Below are 15,987 nucleotides of genomic sequence, written 5' to 3'. Positions count from 1 at the left end.
TGGTCTGTAATTTTTTTGTGTGTGTGGTATCTTTGTTGGGTTTTGGTATCAGGCTGATGGTGGCCTCATAGAATGAGTTTGGGAGTGTTCCTTCCTCTGCAGTTTTTTGGAAGAGTTTGAGAAGGATGGGTGTTAGCACTTCTCTAAATGTTTGATAGAATTCACCTGTGAGGCCATCTGGTCCTGGACTTTTTGTTTGTTGGCAGATTTTTAATCACAGTTTCAATTTCATTACTTGTGATTGGTCTGTTCATATTTTCTGTTTCTTCCTGGTTCAGTCTTGGAAGGTTATACCTTTCTAAGAATTTGTCCATTTCCTCCAGGTTGTCCATTTTATTGGCATAGAGTTGCTTGTAGTAGTCTCTTAGGATGCTTTGTATTTCTGCGGTGTCTGTTGTAACTTCTCCTTTTTCATTTCTAATTTTATTGATTTGAGCCCTCTCCCTCTTTTTCTTTTTGAGTCTGGCTAAAGGTTTATCAATGTTGTTCATCTTCTCAAAGAACCAGCTTTTAGTTTTATTGTTCTTTGCTATTGTTTTCTTTGTTTCTGTTGCATTTATTTCTGCTGTGATCTTTATGATTTCTTTCCTTCTGCTAACTTTGGTTTTGTTTGTTCTTCTTTCTCTAGTTCCTTTAGGTGTAAGGTTAGATTGTTTATTTGAGATTTTTCTTGTTTCTTGAGGTAGGCTTGTATAGCTATAAACTTCCCTCTTAGAACTGCTTTTGCTGCATCTGATAGGTTTTGGATTATCGTGTTTTCGTTGTCATTTGTCTCTAGGTATTTTTTGATTTCCTCTTTGATTTCTTCAGTGACCTCTTGGTTATTTAGTAACGTATTGTTTAGCCTCCATGTGTTCGTGTTTTTTATATTGTTTTCCCTATAATTGATTTCCAATCTCATAGCGTTGTGGTCGGAAGAGATGCTTGATATAATTTCAATTTTCTTAAATTTACCGAGACTTGATTTATGACCCAAAATGTGATCTATCCTGGAGAATGTTCTGTGTGCACTTGAGAAGAAAGTGTTATCTTCTGTTTTTGGATGGAATAGCCTATAAATATCAATTAAATCTATCTGGTCTGTTGTGTCATTTAAAGCTTGTGTTTCCTTATTTATTTTCATTTTGGATGATCTGTCCATTGGTGTAAGTGAGGTGTTAAAGTCCCCCACTATTATTGTGTTACTGTCGATTTCCTCTTTTATAGCTGTTAGCAGTTGCCTTATGTATTGAGGTCCTCCTATGTTGGGTGTATATATAATTGTTATATCTTCTTGGATTGATCCCTCGATCATTATGTAGTGTCCTTTATTGTCTCTTGTAACATTCTTTATTTTAAAGTTTATTTTATCTGATATGAGTATTGCTACTCCAGCTTTCCTTTGATTTCCATTTGCATGGAATATCTTTTTCATCCTCTCGCTTTCAGTCTGTATGTTTCCCTAGGTCTGAAGTGGATCTCTTGTAGACAGCATATGTACGGGTCTTGTTTTTGTATCCATTCAGCGAGGCTGTGTCTTTTTGTTGGAGCATTTAATCCATTCGTGTTTAAGGTAATTATCAATATGTACGTTCCTATTAACATTTTCTTAATTGTTATGGGTTTGTTTTTGTAGGTCCTTTTCTTTTGTGCTTCTCATTTAGAGAAGTTCCTTTAGCATTTGTTGTAGAGGTGGTTTGGTGGTGCTGAATTTTCTTAGCTTTTGCTTGTCTGTAAAGCTTTTGATTTCTCCGTTGAATCTGAATGAGATCCTTGCTGGGTAGAGTAGTCTTGGTTGTAGGTTCTTCCCTTTCATCACTTTATTTATTTATTTACTTACCAAAATATTAACCATGTTTGATTTTTTTTTTGGTCTGAAAAGTAACTGCCTTATTTTTTTTTAACAACTTTATTGGGGTATAATTGCTTTACAATGGTGTGTTAGTTTCTGCTTTATAACAAAGTGAATCAGTTATACGTATACGTATGTTCCCATATCTCTTCCCTCTTGCGTCTCCCTCCCTCCCACCCTCCCTATCCCACCCCTCTAGGTGGTCACAAAGCACCGAGCTGATCTCCCTGTGCTATGCGGCTGCTTCTCACTAGCTGTCTGTTTTACATTTGGTAGTGTATATATGTCCATGCCACTCTCACTTTGTCACATGGTGCCACTCCCTTCTGGCTTGTAGAGTTTCTCCTGAGAAATCAGCTGTTTACCTTATCAGAGTTCCCTTTTATGTTATTTGTCTTCTTTCCCTTGTTGCTTTCAGTAATTTTTCTTTGCCTTTAATATTTGTCACTTTGATTACCATGTGTCTCGGTGTGTTTCTCCTTGGGTTATCCTGCCTGGGACTGACTCTCTGTGCTTCCTGGACTTGGGTGGTTATTTCCTTTCCCATGTTAGGGAAGTTTTCGACTATAATCTCTTCAAATATTGTCTCAGGTCCTTTCTCTCTCTCTTCTCCTTCTGGGACCCCTATAATGCAAATATTGTTGAATTTAGTGTTGTCCCAGAGGTCTCTTAGGCTGTCTTCATTTCTTTTCATTCTTTTTTCTTTATTCTGTTCTGTGGCAGTGAATTCTACCATTCTGTCTTCCAGGTCATTTATCCGTTCTTCTGCCTCAGTTATTCTGCTGTTGATTCCTTCTTGTGTATTTTTCATTTCAGTTATTGTATTGTCCATCTGTTTGTTTGTTCTTTAATTCTTCTAGGTGTTTGTTCTTTCATTCTTCCAGGTCTTTGTTAAACAGTTCTTGCATCTTCTTGATCTTTGCCTCCATTGTTTTTCTGAGGTCCTGGATCATCTTTACTATCATTATTCTGAATTCTTTTTCTGGAAGGTTGCCTATCTCCACTTCATTTAGTTGTTTTTCTGGGGTTTTATTTTGTTCCTTCATATGGTACAAAGTCCTCTGCCTTTTCATTTTGTCTGTCCTTCTGTGAATGTGATTTTCCTTCCACAGGCTGCAGAACTGTAGTTCTTCTTGCTTCTGTTGTCTGCCCTCTGGTGGATGAAGCTATCTAAGAGGCTTGTGCCAGCTTCCTGATGGGAGGGACTGGTGGTGGGTAGAGCTGGGTGTTGCTCTGGTGGGCAGAGCTCAGTAAAACTTGAATCCTCTTGTCTGCTGATGGGTGGGGCTGGGTTCCCTCCCTGTTGGTTGTTTGGCCGGAGGCGACCCAGCACTGGAGCCTGCCTGGCTCTTTGGTGGGGCTAATGGCAGCCTCTCGGAGGGCTCACGCCAAGAAGTACTTCCCAGAACTTCTGCTGCCAGTGTCCTTGTCCCCACGGTGAGCCACAGCCACCCCCTGCCTCTGCAGGAGACCCTCCAACACTAGCAGGTAGGTCTGGTTCAGTCTCCCCTGGGGTCACTGCTCCTTCCCCTGGGTCCCGATGCACACACTACTTTGTGTGTGCCCTCCAAGAGTGGAGTCTCTGTTTCCCACAGTCCTGTCGAAGTCCTGCAGTCAAATCCCACTAGCCTTCAAAGTCTGATTCTCTAGGAATTCCTCCTCCCGTTGCCAGACCCCCAGGTTGGGAAGCCTGACGTGGGGCTCAGAACCTTCACTCCAGTGGGTGGACTTCTGTGGTATAATTGTTCTCCAGTTTGTGAGTCACCCACCCAGCAGTTATGGGATTTGATTTTATTGTGATTGCGCCCCTCCTACTGTCTCATTTGCAGCTTCTCCTTTGTCTTTGGATGTGGGGTGTCTTTTTTGGTGAGTTCCAGTGTCTTCCTGTCGATGACTGTTCAGCAGTTTGTTGTGCTTCCAGTGCTCTCGCAAAAGGGAGTGAGCACACGTCCTTCTACTCTGCCATCTTGAGCCAATCCTAAATAACACCCTCTCTTAAAAACGATATGTAAGCTCCTTGGAAGATACAAACAGGGCTTACTGAAGGGAATTTAAGTATGGGGACCTGGCTTTCAGCTCTTCTCATGCTCAGAGGAGCCAACAACACATGCTTTGGGCTAGACCCTACGTCTACTAACACCATTCCTCCCTGGGGCATTCATTGCTTCAGACATTTTGACCACCCCTCAGGCCCCAATTTCCATTAGATCTCCCCTGCTTTTTCTCTCAAGGCACCTTGAACTTTCCTTTATAAACTTATCCATAATTTTTCTTCATTACTTGTTAACGCGTGCCTCTCCCACCATACCATAAATTCCATGTATGTGTACCCAGTACCAAATGCAGACTCTGATACTTGGTGAGTGCTCAATAGATATTTGTGGATCTGTGTGTTCCTGTGGAGAATGGGGAGGAATGGGTGAGAATCTAAAAACCAATTTTAATAGGATTGAAAATCTTTCATCTTTCTGATCTCTTCATAAAAACGTATGTTGCCCAGCTAGATTGTGATTTTAGAAATTTGTGCTGCAGGAGTCGGTGAGGGATGTCTCAAGTTTGTCTTCATGTTACTGAACCAGAGTGGGTCCACTTGCCCATGCGCAGTAAAGCCGATCTACTGACACTGGGTTGTGGTGAATACAGTGCAGTGTTTATTGCAGGGTGCCAAACAAGGAGTCCAGGTAGCAAGTGCTTAAAAGACCCAAACTCCCTGAAGGCTTTCAGGGAAATATTTATAAAGACAGGGTGAGGGAGGGGGGTTGTCAGGTATGTGATCAGCTTGTGGACACTTCTCTGATTGGTTGGTGGTGAGGTAATCGGGAGTCAACATCATCAACTTTCTGGTTCCAACCGGTCTGTGCTTGTGGGCAGCAGACAGTTAACTTCTTCCACCCGGTGTGAGTTTCAGTATCTGCAAAACAGCTCAAAGGACGTGACTCAGAATATTATCTATAGCCCTTGAGGAGGAATTAAAGGTCCTTGACTTTTTTTAATGGCTAAACTGTTATTATTTTGTCTTGCTTGTCTTTTTTCCTTTCTTTCTGCGTTTTCTCACTTCTCTGATTAAATTTATTCTTTGACCAAAGTTTTTCTACAGGCAAAAGGTAGGAGGAGAACATGGGGGGAATTCTGTTCTGGGAAGGCCCCATAGGGTCCTGTTCGGTTACATTCAGTCCTCTGATGCCACTTAGTTCATGCCCAAGATATATGCATATGTATACAATGCAGTGACCAAGAAAGCGGGATTTACAGTCAGAAAGATCTCAGCTCAAATCCTCCCACTATTTGCTGGTCGTGTGATTTTAGCTTCAGGAGCATAACTGAGGGCCCAGCTCCTGCCCCTCTGGATTCACCGCTGCATTTGCACCTAGGCTGTGTTTCCCATGGGCTGCTCCCAGCCAGTGAGTAAGCGCAGTCAGAGTACTAGTGCAGGCCATCCCAGGGACATGTGGGACTCCTCCAACGGGCCACCTTGGCTGCAGGACTCCTCGTTGGCCTGGCTGAGACTTTCCTAGAGGTCCTTCTATGTCTCCTCCACAGGGTCCAGACTGGCATCGCCACCTGAAGGCGCACTCTGCCTTCTCCTGCCCCCTCCTCTGAGCCTTTCCCTGGCACTTCCCCCCATACGGTTCTTGCACTTTTTTTTTTTAACATCTTTATTGGAGTATAATTGCTTTACAATTGTGTGTTAGTTTCTGCTTTATAACAAAGTGAATCAGCTATACATAATACATATAGCCCCATATGGTTCTTGCACTTGTAATCCCATCTTGGCGTCTGCTTCTTGGAAGACCCAGTGAATTAACACAGCTAGTCACCTAACCTCTCTCTGGCTCCGTTTCCTCATCCGTTAATTCCCTTTAGGGTTGCAGTGAGGATCAATGTGAATAACCTCGGAAACGTGGCCGGCATCCTGCACACAAGAGCTATCATTCATTCCCAGCTTTTCGCCTTCATGTCGCCCACTCCTGCTCCTTCCCATTGACTGTCTCTATTGCGGTATCTTGTAGCTCTTCCCTTCGGTTCCCAAGGTATCAACTAGCTCGATGCACCCCTCCCGCCCCCCACAATTCCCCTGTGTTAATATACTAACAGGAGCAGTGTTTTAACATGAGTTCTCTGTGGCATAACCTGTAGTCATTGTAATGATAGGACAGCTTAAACAAATCATGAAATGACGATGTATCTTTGGCTCCCTCCTAAGTCCCCTTTCTGCCTCTCTTTCTGTTCTGACTCCTTCAGTGCTGGGAGGAATAGACTTTAGCTGTCTCTTCTCTGCTCCCAATAAAACCTGTTGTCATGGAGGACGAACCAGTGAGGGTGCCTCGTGTCTCTTCTGTATTTAGCTGCCTATTCCTCCTGCCCATAGGATGGGCCCCCCCTGGGCAGCTGAGGGTAGGAGCGATGGCTCTGGCTGCCTCTCCACACTGCTCTGGATCTTCCTTTAAGCACTTCATTCCCAAATGGCAGCCCCTCCTTTCTAGATGGGGCCTGAAGTTCTACTTGCACCAAAGTGGTGGCCAAATAGAGTCGATCTTGCTTATCTCTGCTTCAGGCACAGCGCGTAGAAGGCTCTGCTTGGTAGACAGGCCTCAGTGTAGGCAGCTGATGGGCAAAGTCCAAACCGCCTTCCTCTGTAGGATCCAACAGCCCGGGAACTCCTTTAAAATGGGCTGCGCGGACCGTGCGCTGCTTCTTGGCCTTTGGTAAGCTGCTGTTTCCAAGACCTTCAGGATTCCCACGCCTGGGCTCGTTGCCCCACCCAGAGTTCGACAAGTGAAAAGTTGAAAAACAAAGAATGATGAGACAGAGAGAGTAAACGCTGCTTATTGTAAAAAGTCAAACCGTAAACAAGCCTAGGGAGCAGACACTGTGGGTGTTCCGCCCGCCCGTATCTCTTGGCCTTCACCATTCCCATGCATGCTTGTGGCTTCCTCCTCCAAGCCCCCGTGACTGTCATTCTGAGGGCTTCCTTGGGCTTGCCCAAGCACAGGCACAATGGGGAGTAAATGCCCCACGAGCGGCTCTCAACCATTGATGGCAGAAGCTGGTATATAACTACTCCGTCTTCCTTCCCCCTAGGGTGGGACGCGTCTAACGTAGGTTCTACACCAATTTCCAGTTGCCTCAGTTGCCCACAGTGATGACATGCTTGCTAACACACCCCCACTTCCCTCCTAGTGCTTCTTGAGTCTCTCTCTCATTCCAACTACTCACATCAAATCCTCATCTCCAGGTCTGCTTCTAGAGGAACCCAACCTAGAACAGCCCATATACTCTACAATATTGTCTGAAAATAGCCCTTCACATTGCTTGCAGCAATGAACTCCCTTTTTTTTGGCCCGTATACCTTCCTTAGTATGCACCCCCATTATATTCATACTTGTTTATTTATAAATGATATCCTTTCATTAACCAGTATATTAAGTCATGGGCTATACCTTGGGCCAGCTTTATATCCATATTTTTAATAGGTACCTGGATAATTTTGAGTTCTCTGAACAACCTCTTTTCAGCTCTGACTAGATGGTCATTGTTTTGACTTCAACCGTGGTGGACAAAGAAGGTTCTAGAAAGTGGAGAAACGCATCATTTGTTGCATTGTGAGAGGGAGAACTCATTTTCAGGTTGTTTGATTCTTCTTGCCTTATTAATATTACTTCCAAGCAGGGTTTCCTTTGTGGGATTCTTCAAAGTCACCTGTTTATTTTATGAGGGCTGGTTTCATTATAACTGGAGACTAGAATCTGTAAACACACTTTACCTTATAAATGTTGCAAAATGCTGAAAGTAAATGACGAGGCTTATCATCCCTTCAATTCAGGAATTCCCACTCTGTCTTCAAAATCATTTGAGAATTCTTGTCTTGTGACTGTCTGACTTCCAGACGGGGAAGGTGGTGGCATGAATCCATATATTACCTACTAGTTGAGTTTATTTTCTTATTCTTTGGATCAAAAATCAATCTAGTCGAAGTTAGCGTCTTTCCCTCCCCTGCTGCAGTGGATCATCTTGACCACCCCCTGAGATGTGCACCCCTACTTTGGGCGCCACTGGTTTGCTTGCATCTGTTCCGCATTCCTCCGCCTGTTCTTCAAGAGCCTGCCTGCCCTGCACCCACCTCTCCAGGACACCCCGTTCCAGTCAGTCCAGCCTGTTCCCTCCTCTAGCCCTTTGTTTGTTCCCAGTTGTGACGTGGGCCCTCCGTCCCGCCCCAGTTCCATCCATGGTGTTTTCATCTTTCCTTTCCCATGGGCTTCCTCACTCTGCTCCAGACCCCTGGAACATGTCTAGCCCTCAACACACTTTTTTTTTTTTTTTAATGCACCACCTCCTTATTTGTCTGTAGCTGGGCTCTAACAGCTGCCCACAGGCTAGAGCCACTTGAGTGCAGAGAGGACAGAGAGCTAATCGGAGGTGACGCTTAATCTTATTAAGTGGCGCGGGATCCTACATCCCGTAACCAGCCCAGGGGCCCGAGGATCCTCTGGGCTCTGCTCTTCCGGCTCTCCCAGCGTCTGTCTCCTCTGGTAACTGGCTGGGGAGTGTCTATGGCACGCAGGTAGTAAGGAAGCCATAGAGAAATTACTCCAACTCCTAGCTGAGAGGATAGAACAGTGCCGGGCTCAGGGTGAATTAGGCTACATTCCTCGTGGATTACAGCTTCTGTTCTGCCTTCCAGACTGAGTCAAACACATTCATTATAAGACTTTGTCTTAAGCCCACATTTATTTTTTGAGACTAGATCTCCCAAAGCATAGAACTAACCTACTTATTTTTTTACAGCTTTATTAAGATATATTTCACATACTATATAATTCACCCACTTAACGTGTACAGTGGGCTTTAGTTAATTGACAGAATTGTGTGGTCAGTTCATGTGATGTTCAGTTTTACGTGTCAGCTGGGCTAGGCTACAGTCTCCAGTTATTCAGTTAAACGCTAATCTAGGTGCTGTGTGAAGGTGTTTTGTAGATGTGATTAAAGTCCACAATCAGTGAACTTTAAGTAAGGGAGATTATTTTAGATAGTCTGGGTAACCCTGATTCAGTCAGGTGAAAGGCCGTAAGAGCAGACCTGGGGTTTCCCAGGAGAAGAAGGAATTCTGCCTACAGACTGCAGCTGTGGCTCGTGCCTGGGAATTCCAGCCTGCTCCTCCTGATGGCAGGCCCTATGGATTTCAGACTTGCCTAGCCAGCCCCACAATCGCATAAAGTAACTCTCCATGCAATTAGAGTCCTAAACACTGGACCACTAGGGAATTCCCTAAATCTCTTTAATATATGTCTCCTATCATTTATATGTTTCTGGTTGAACCCTGATTGATACAAACTCACTTTGAAAATACAAGAACAAATTTCCGTTTTCCGTAGGAGCCTGCTTTTCTTTTCTGGGATCTCTTGCAATCTTCTATCCTTTTGCTCTGTGTTCTTAAGGGTGTTTCTATCTTCCCTCCTGCCTGCAGGGGCTAAGTTCTGGATTTAATTTTCATTGTATATAGGTACGGTCAAAGAAATTTTCACCACCACAACAGTTTGTTTGGACTCTATTTGAAATCTTTCCTGTTGCGATTTCCACTAGAAGGTAAATTTCATGGGGAAGGGGGAAGGATCTTAGTCTGCTCTGCTTATTAAGATACCTCAAGAGCCCAGAACTGTGCCTGACACATAGTAGATGCTCAGTAAACATTTGTTGAATGAATGAATGCCCACAATGGCGTGTAAACTTGAAAGAAGGGGGGGAGGGTTTTCTTTTACATCCTCCATAAAAGCCTAACAGTGTAGAAGCATCGAGGTACTTGTGGTAAATTACAAAAATGGCCACAAATCCTTCCCTTCTCCTAAAAGCTGGAGTCTATTTCTCCATCTCTCAAATCTAGGCTTGGCTATGTGAATTGCTTTGGTCAATAGGACATGAACAAATGTGATATAAGCAGAGACTTGAAAAGCGCTTAGGTATTAGGGCTTGGAATTGGAACTCTAACACGACCATGAGCTAGCCTGCTAGTGGGTGACAGGCTACAAAGAGAACCAAGGCATCCCATCTGACAGTGTACCAACCACCAGACATGAGAGTGAGGCCATTCTAGATCATTCAACCAGCTGCCAAACTATAAGCTGAACACAGACACGTGAGCCAGTCCAGATCAGAAGGACTGCCCAACTGACCCATTGGCTAGTGAGCCAAATAAAATGTTTGTGGTTTTAAACTGCTAAATTGAGGTCATTTTTTACACAGTAATAGATAAACGATACAGTACTCAATAAATTCCCAGGTTCAGATAAAGATACGTCATCCCAGTTCGCAAATATTGTGTGCCTGCTATATGCCAGGCTCTGTGCTTGGCACCAAGAATAAGAAGATTAAAAGATGTGGATCCTGAAAGCCTCCTTAAACATGACACCAAAAAACAAGTGACTAAAGAAAAAAATTGATAAATTGGATTTCATAAAAATTTAAAACTTTTGGGCTTTAAAGGGCACCATCAAGAAAGTGAAAAGACAACCCACAGAATGGGTGAAAATATTTACAAATTATGTGTCTGATAAGGGACTTGATTCCAGAATATATAAAAAACTACCATTCAATAATAAAAAGTTAACCCAATTTAAAAATGGGCAAGGGATCTGATTAGACATTTCTCCATAGAATATATACAAATGGTAATAAACATATGAAAAGATGCTCAACATCATTAGTTATTAGAGAAAAGCAAATCAAACCCACAATGAGATATCACCTTACATCTGCTAGGATGGCTATAGTAAAAAAGACACACAATAGCAAGTGTTGGTGAGGATATGGAGAAATTGCTGGAGGAAATGTAAATGTTAAACACAGAGTTACCATATGACCTAGTCTGGATCGTACTCTGACACCAGTCAACCAACTCTCCAATTCTCCGGACACCAATTGGATGTCCAACGATTCAATTTAATTCTGACACTAACTACCTGGAGTTAGTGACAGATTCCACAGATTTAAGGGTTCAGTCCCACCAGACTGCCCCCGATGCCAGCGTAATGTCCTGGGCCACCCGTACTTCTGGCCATAAATTGTAGGTTCCCACGACCCCCTCCTTAAGTTCAGTAGTTTGCTAGAATGGCTCACAGACCTCAGGGAAATACTTTACTTACATTTATGGCTTTATTATAAAGGATGCAACTCAGGAATAGCCAGATGGAAGAGATACACAGGGCAAGGTATGGAGAAGGGAGGGAGCATAGAGCTTCTATGCCTTCTCCAGGCACACCACCGTCCCAGCAAGTCCATGTGTTCACCAGCCTGGAAACTCTCCGAATCTCATTGTTCAAGAGTTTTTTATAGAGTTCCATCTCCAGCACCACCTCCCTTTCCCAGAGGGGTTGGTGGGTGGGGCTGAGAGTTCTAACCCTCTGATCACTTGGTCTTTCTGGTGATTGGCCGTATCCTATAGCTATGGGGGGGGTGGGGCGGGGGCGGGGGCGGGGGCGGGTCCCACCCTAAATCACCTCATTAGCATACACTCAGGTGTGATTGAAAGGGACTGGTTGTGCATAGCAAAAACCCCCACAAATCCTATCACTCAGGAAATTCCAAGGGTTTTAGGAGCTCTGCCAGGAACTGTGGGCAAAGACTAAATATATTTTTGTATTATATCACACCCAGAAATTCCACTCCTAGATATATACCCAAGAGAAACTAAAACATGCATCCACACATAAACTTCTATGTGAATGTTTACAGCAGCGTTATTCATAATAGCCCCAAAGTAGAAACAACCCAAATTTCCACCATTTGAAGAATGGATAAGCAAAATATGATATATTCATAAAGGGGGATATTATTTAGCAGTAAAAGGAATGAAGTTCCTTCCATGCTATAACATGGATGACCCTTGGAAACACTATGCTAATGGAAAGACGCCAGACGCACGAAAAACATACATCGTGTGATTGTATTTCGATGAAATGTCCAGAATAGGCAACTGTATGGAGACAGAAGGTAGATGACTGGTTGCCAAGGGCTGCGGGGGTTGGCAGGAGTGGAGACTGACTGCAAATGGCTACAGGGCGATAAAAATGTTCTAAAATCAGTTTGTGGTAGTAGTTGTACAACTCTTTGAATATACTAAAAGACATTAACTTGTACACTTTAGATGGATGAACTGTATGGTATGTGAATTATATCTCAATAAAGCTCTTTTCACAAAGTTGAGCAAGTTGGCCAAAGGCGAACAATTATTAGTAGATAAGCTGGGTTGGGACTTGAGTCCAGGTCCTATCTGCACACTGTCTTTCTTTCTGTTTGTATCTCAGTAATGCCTAACATATTTATTTATCTCAAGACCAGTGTGCATAGAAAAATGCATAATAATATCTAACACATGTATAACAATGTTTTATAATCCATCTTCTTTTTTTAACTTAAAAATAGACTGCGAGCACTTTTCCATGTCATGACGTAGTCTTCTACCACATAAAATTTAATAGCTACGTAGTATCCCGTTGTATGGCTGAACCTTAACTTGTCCAACCAGGTCCCTGTGATTTGAATGGTTTCTAATATGGGGCTATTATCAAACTCAGTGCTATAAACAGGCTGGTGGGCTTTCTATTTTTGATAGCGTCTATGACCTTTCTTCACTGACCAGTGTAGGGTTTCTCTCCTTATAAAACGTTTTACTAAAGCATGATGTACATATATAAAAGTGTCCATATCGTAAGTGTAGAAGTGGCCATGTTTCAGAAACAGCACCCCTGTGTAACCAGCATCCAGTTGAAGAAACAGAACATGACCAGCACTTCAGAAGCCCCCTCCTACCCTCCATATCTTTTTTCCTTCTTCGGTTGACTGTCAGGTGGCAGTACATCAAATTGGCAAATCCAACACCCCCCTTTGGAGCACTTGTGTCTCTCTATTCTGTTTGTGCCTTGGCTGTCCTGCTTTCAATGCTCTGATGTCTAGTAACCTTAATCGTCACCTGAGCATCACCTCGACCTTGAGTTTCCACGTTTTGGGTAGCTTCAGGAGCTGAGTGGGCAGCTGGCGAGTTAAGCTGGCATGGGTGAGTGGCATGACCAGGCATGTGGTGTCATCTTCCCCGCCCTACACGCCTGACAGTGTGTATAAGGAGGGCCTAAGCCCTGGTTGTGAGCGAGGGCCAGACGTCCTATACTAGTGGATCTCGAACTTGGCTGCATATTGGAATCCCTGGAAGGCTTTAAAATATAATGATGCCTGGGACCCACCCCCAGAGATTCTGATTTAATTGGCTTGGAGTATGGCCTGGACATGGAGATTTTTTTTTTAATACCCAGATGATTCCAAAATGCAGCCAAGGCTGGGAACCCATGCTCTCCACTCGGATTCTCTTTGGCTTTTGTGGGTGTACTGCTTGGTGTCAACATTAGCTGAAGATTAAATGCTAGATCTCATTGACTCCATAATATGTTTGTAATTCACTGCAACTGTTTTTGGCTTTCTTTAGAGGGTTTGTGCAATACTATTTTGACAAACATCACACTCTCTTAGATTGAACTGACGTTCTCTGAGATGGCTGTGGGTATACCAGGTCATTTAGCCTGAATGGGAATTAAGATGTCTTAAAACAATAATGAGTTACCAGATGTGTAAATTACACAAGGGAGATTTGCAAAGCCATCATGCGTGATCCATGTAAATTGTTCCCTGTTTCCTGCAGAGGATACGAGCCTTTAGAAGGGCACTCTGCAGGCAGGGGGGACTTTCCCAAACAGAGGCCCAGAGAGCATACCTGAAAGATGATTAAAGAAAGTTTCTTTTATAAGTTACCTTCAAGAGGGAAAAGGAAATACCTGGTTTATGAGCCAAAACCAATGGGCTGAGCAAATATCAGACAAAGGGAAGAGAAAGGAGTTTGAGCAAAGCGAGAAGGGAGATGAGTCTGGAGGAAGTTGATGCTTCCAGGGTGTCCCCAGTAGAGGGGACAATCAGCTAGCTTACCTGGTGGGGTTGCTGGCAGGTGTAAGCAGAGCTACCCAGGTACTGAGGCACAGGGAACACGAGCAAGTGTCATCCGTGTTAGACAGAAAGGGTAATAAACAGTGAAGGCAAGAGTGCAGATATGGAAACGCCTCCTGATTCCCAGGGAAATGTCATGCTCTCCTCAATTTCACCCTCCTAAATGTTTGCACGAGAATGCTGATGCATGGGCTGGAGCGCCTAGGAACCCCATCCTTTCTCAAGGAGTGCTTGGTGGACCCTGGCCAGAAGGTCAGCTCCAGCAGAGCTCAGAGTTGATGATACACTTTCCCACATGATTTCGAAGCAGTGGTGGGTTCTGTCTTGTATTTATACAACCAACGGAAAGAATCTATTTTGGAGAAAACAGGCAAAGAAGGGAGCTGAGGATAGTAATTTTGTATCCTGCTCTGTAATTTAGTCTGGTATTCTCTGCTGAAGGAGAAAATAGTCCCTGTGTTAACAGACAGTAGAGGATGAGAGAAAGATGGATCAAGGAATTTGGACCCTGGTCGTGGAATTTTCAATGTGTTAGGAAGAGAGGAAATACTTTTAACTTTTTTCCCCCCATTTTAAACATCATAGAAAGACATTGCTTATTTGTGGAGGAGATAGATGTACAGATTCAGCTATAGATGGATGGATAGATAGATAAATATAGCAGGGTGGGCAGTGTAACAACAGATAGATGAGAGGAAGTGAGGGTATTGGCCAAGAGCATAGATTCTGAAGACAGACTGCTGCCTGTGACAGTCACAGCTGTCACTAATAAGTGACCTTGGGCAGGTTATACAACCTCTCTGTGCCCCAGCGTCCTCATCTGTAAAATGAGATAGTAAGAGTACATGCCTCCTGGAGCCTGGCACAAAGTAAGCCAATCAAATTTCACTTTAATTTTATTATTATCAGGATATTACGAGGGAACTGATGAGGACTATCTACCCCAGCCTGAGGAAGTCAGAGAGAATCACCTCCCCGATTAAGGGAGGTGGTAGCCTGGGCTGAGTCTCAGATGGTGAATATGAATTGGCAAGACAGGACGGAGACAGAATTCTCAATCTAGGCAGAGGAGTGGGGTCTGCGGGTGAGAAACATGTTTGTAAGGAAGGTTGTTAAGTGATTTGTATTTTTTGGATCATAATTCCCTCCATGTTTGAAAAATAGGTGAACACATGTGGAAGTCACAATGTGGTTTTTGGGGTTTTCTTTTCTTTCCCTTCCAGTCCACAGGATGACTGCAGTGTAAGGAGGTTCAGAAACATCTTGTAATGTCTCCTAGTCTCCTCCCCAGGGTCTGTAGTCTACAGTTTGGAAATCAGTGCTGGAGTCTGCTGTATCCTGGACTCAGGTCCTGCTTTCCTTCGACAGTGCTATCCACATGGAGAGCCATTGAAGGTTTTCAAGTGGAGGAACCGTGGGGAAAATGATTACCCATCATCCATTTCAACGTCCTTTCAATGTGCCTTTACATGTAGCAGAGTCTACAAATCTAAAACTACATTTCCCAGACTCCCTGGCAGCTGAGTAATTTCAGTTCCACCAGCCAGATGCGGTCACATGAGACAAATTCAGACCTCTTCCAAGTGGGGAAAGACGCATGGTGGGAAGCTTATGTTTTGCGGGTGCATCTTACAACAGGTCTGGTGTGCCTCTGAAGCCAGTGGTTCCAGCAGTGGCTTCCTGAATCCCCACATCACATCTGAGGTCGGGACCCTGGGGCCAGCTGCTGCGAGGGCAGCTTGCCAGTTTGCTTACACAACACTTTCCTGAAGGTGGTGGTTTGCTGTCAGGAGAACCAAGTTAGCACACGTCTGGGTTCTGCTGTATCCTGGACCCAGGCCATGCTTGCTTTCCACCTCTCTCCAGTGCAGGGTCAACCCCACTTCCCCTGTCTCCTTTCCCCTGCCCATGGCCCTTCCTTAGAGTCCCCTGGTCTCTACCACAGCTTTGGGAAGGGAATCTGCACTGGCATCTCGGTTACTTTCCTCCCAGGAGGCACCTGGGCTTCTTATGCAAATTTCTCTCCTCCCACTTATGCAGATTTGACCATTCCCCTGCCTTTAAGCTAGTTGTTTGTTTAAACCTTAAAAAGAAAATAAAAAAGGACAATTGCCTCCCCAAATACCTTGCCACAAAGTGATGCCACTTGGGGCGGAAAGAGTGATACAGTCTTG

The 15,987-nt window shown here is 44.0% G+C and overlaps 1 protein-coding gene across 1 annotated transcript in view; it reads left to right on the top strand.

Annotated features, from left to right (window-relative positions):
- The first annotated feature begins 3,128 nt into the window (after positions 1–3,128).
- PDK3 (pyruvate dehydrogenase kinase 3) overlaps positions 3,129–15,987 on the top strand; it is a 109,574-nt gene continuing 96,715 nt past the window's right edge. Inside the window, exon 1 of the mRNA XM_089904665.1 lies at positions 3,129–3,319. The gene's annotated coding sequence lies outside the window, so the exon portion shown is untranslated. The remainder of the gene's footprint in view (positions 3,320–15,987) is intronic.

This window comes from Delphinapterus leucas, chromosome X (assembly GCF_059928025.1).
Source record: "Delphinapterus leucas isolate spDelLeu-1000000601 "Yukka" chromosome X, BTC_Dleu_Yukka2, whole genome shotgun sequence".
Taxonomy (NCBI): Eukaryota; Metazoa; Chordata; class Mammalia; order Artiodactyla; family Monodontidae; genus Delphinapterus; species Delphinapterus leucas.
The sequence above is the reverse complement of the archived record's forward strand: the minus strand, read 5'-3'. Positions and strand labels throughout refer to the sequence as shown.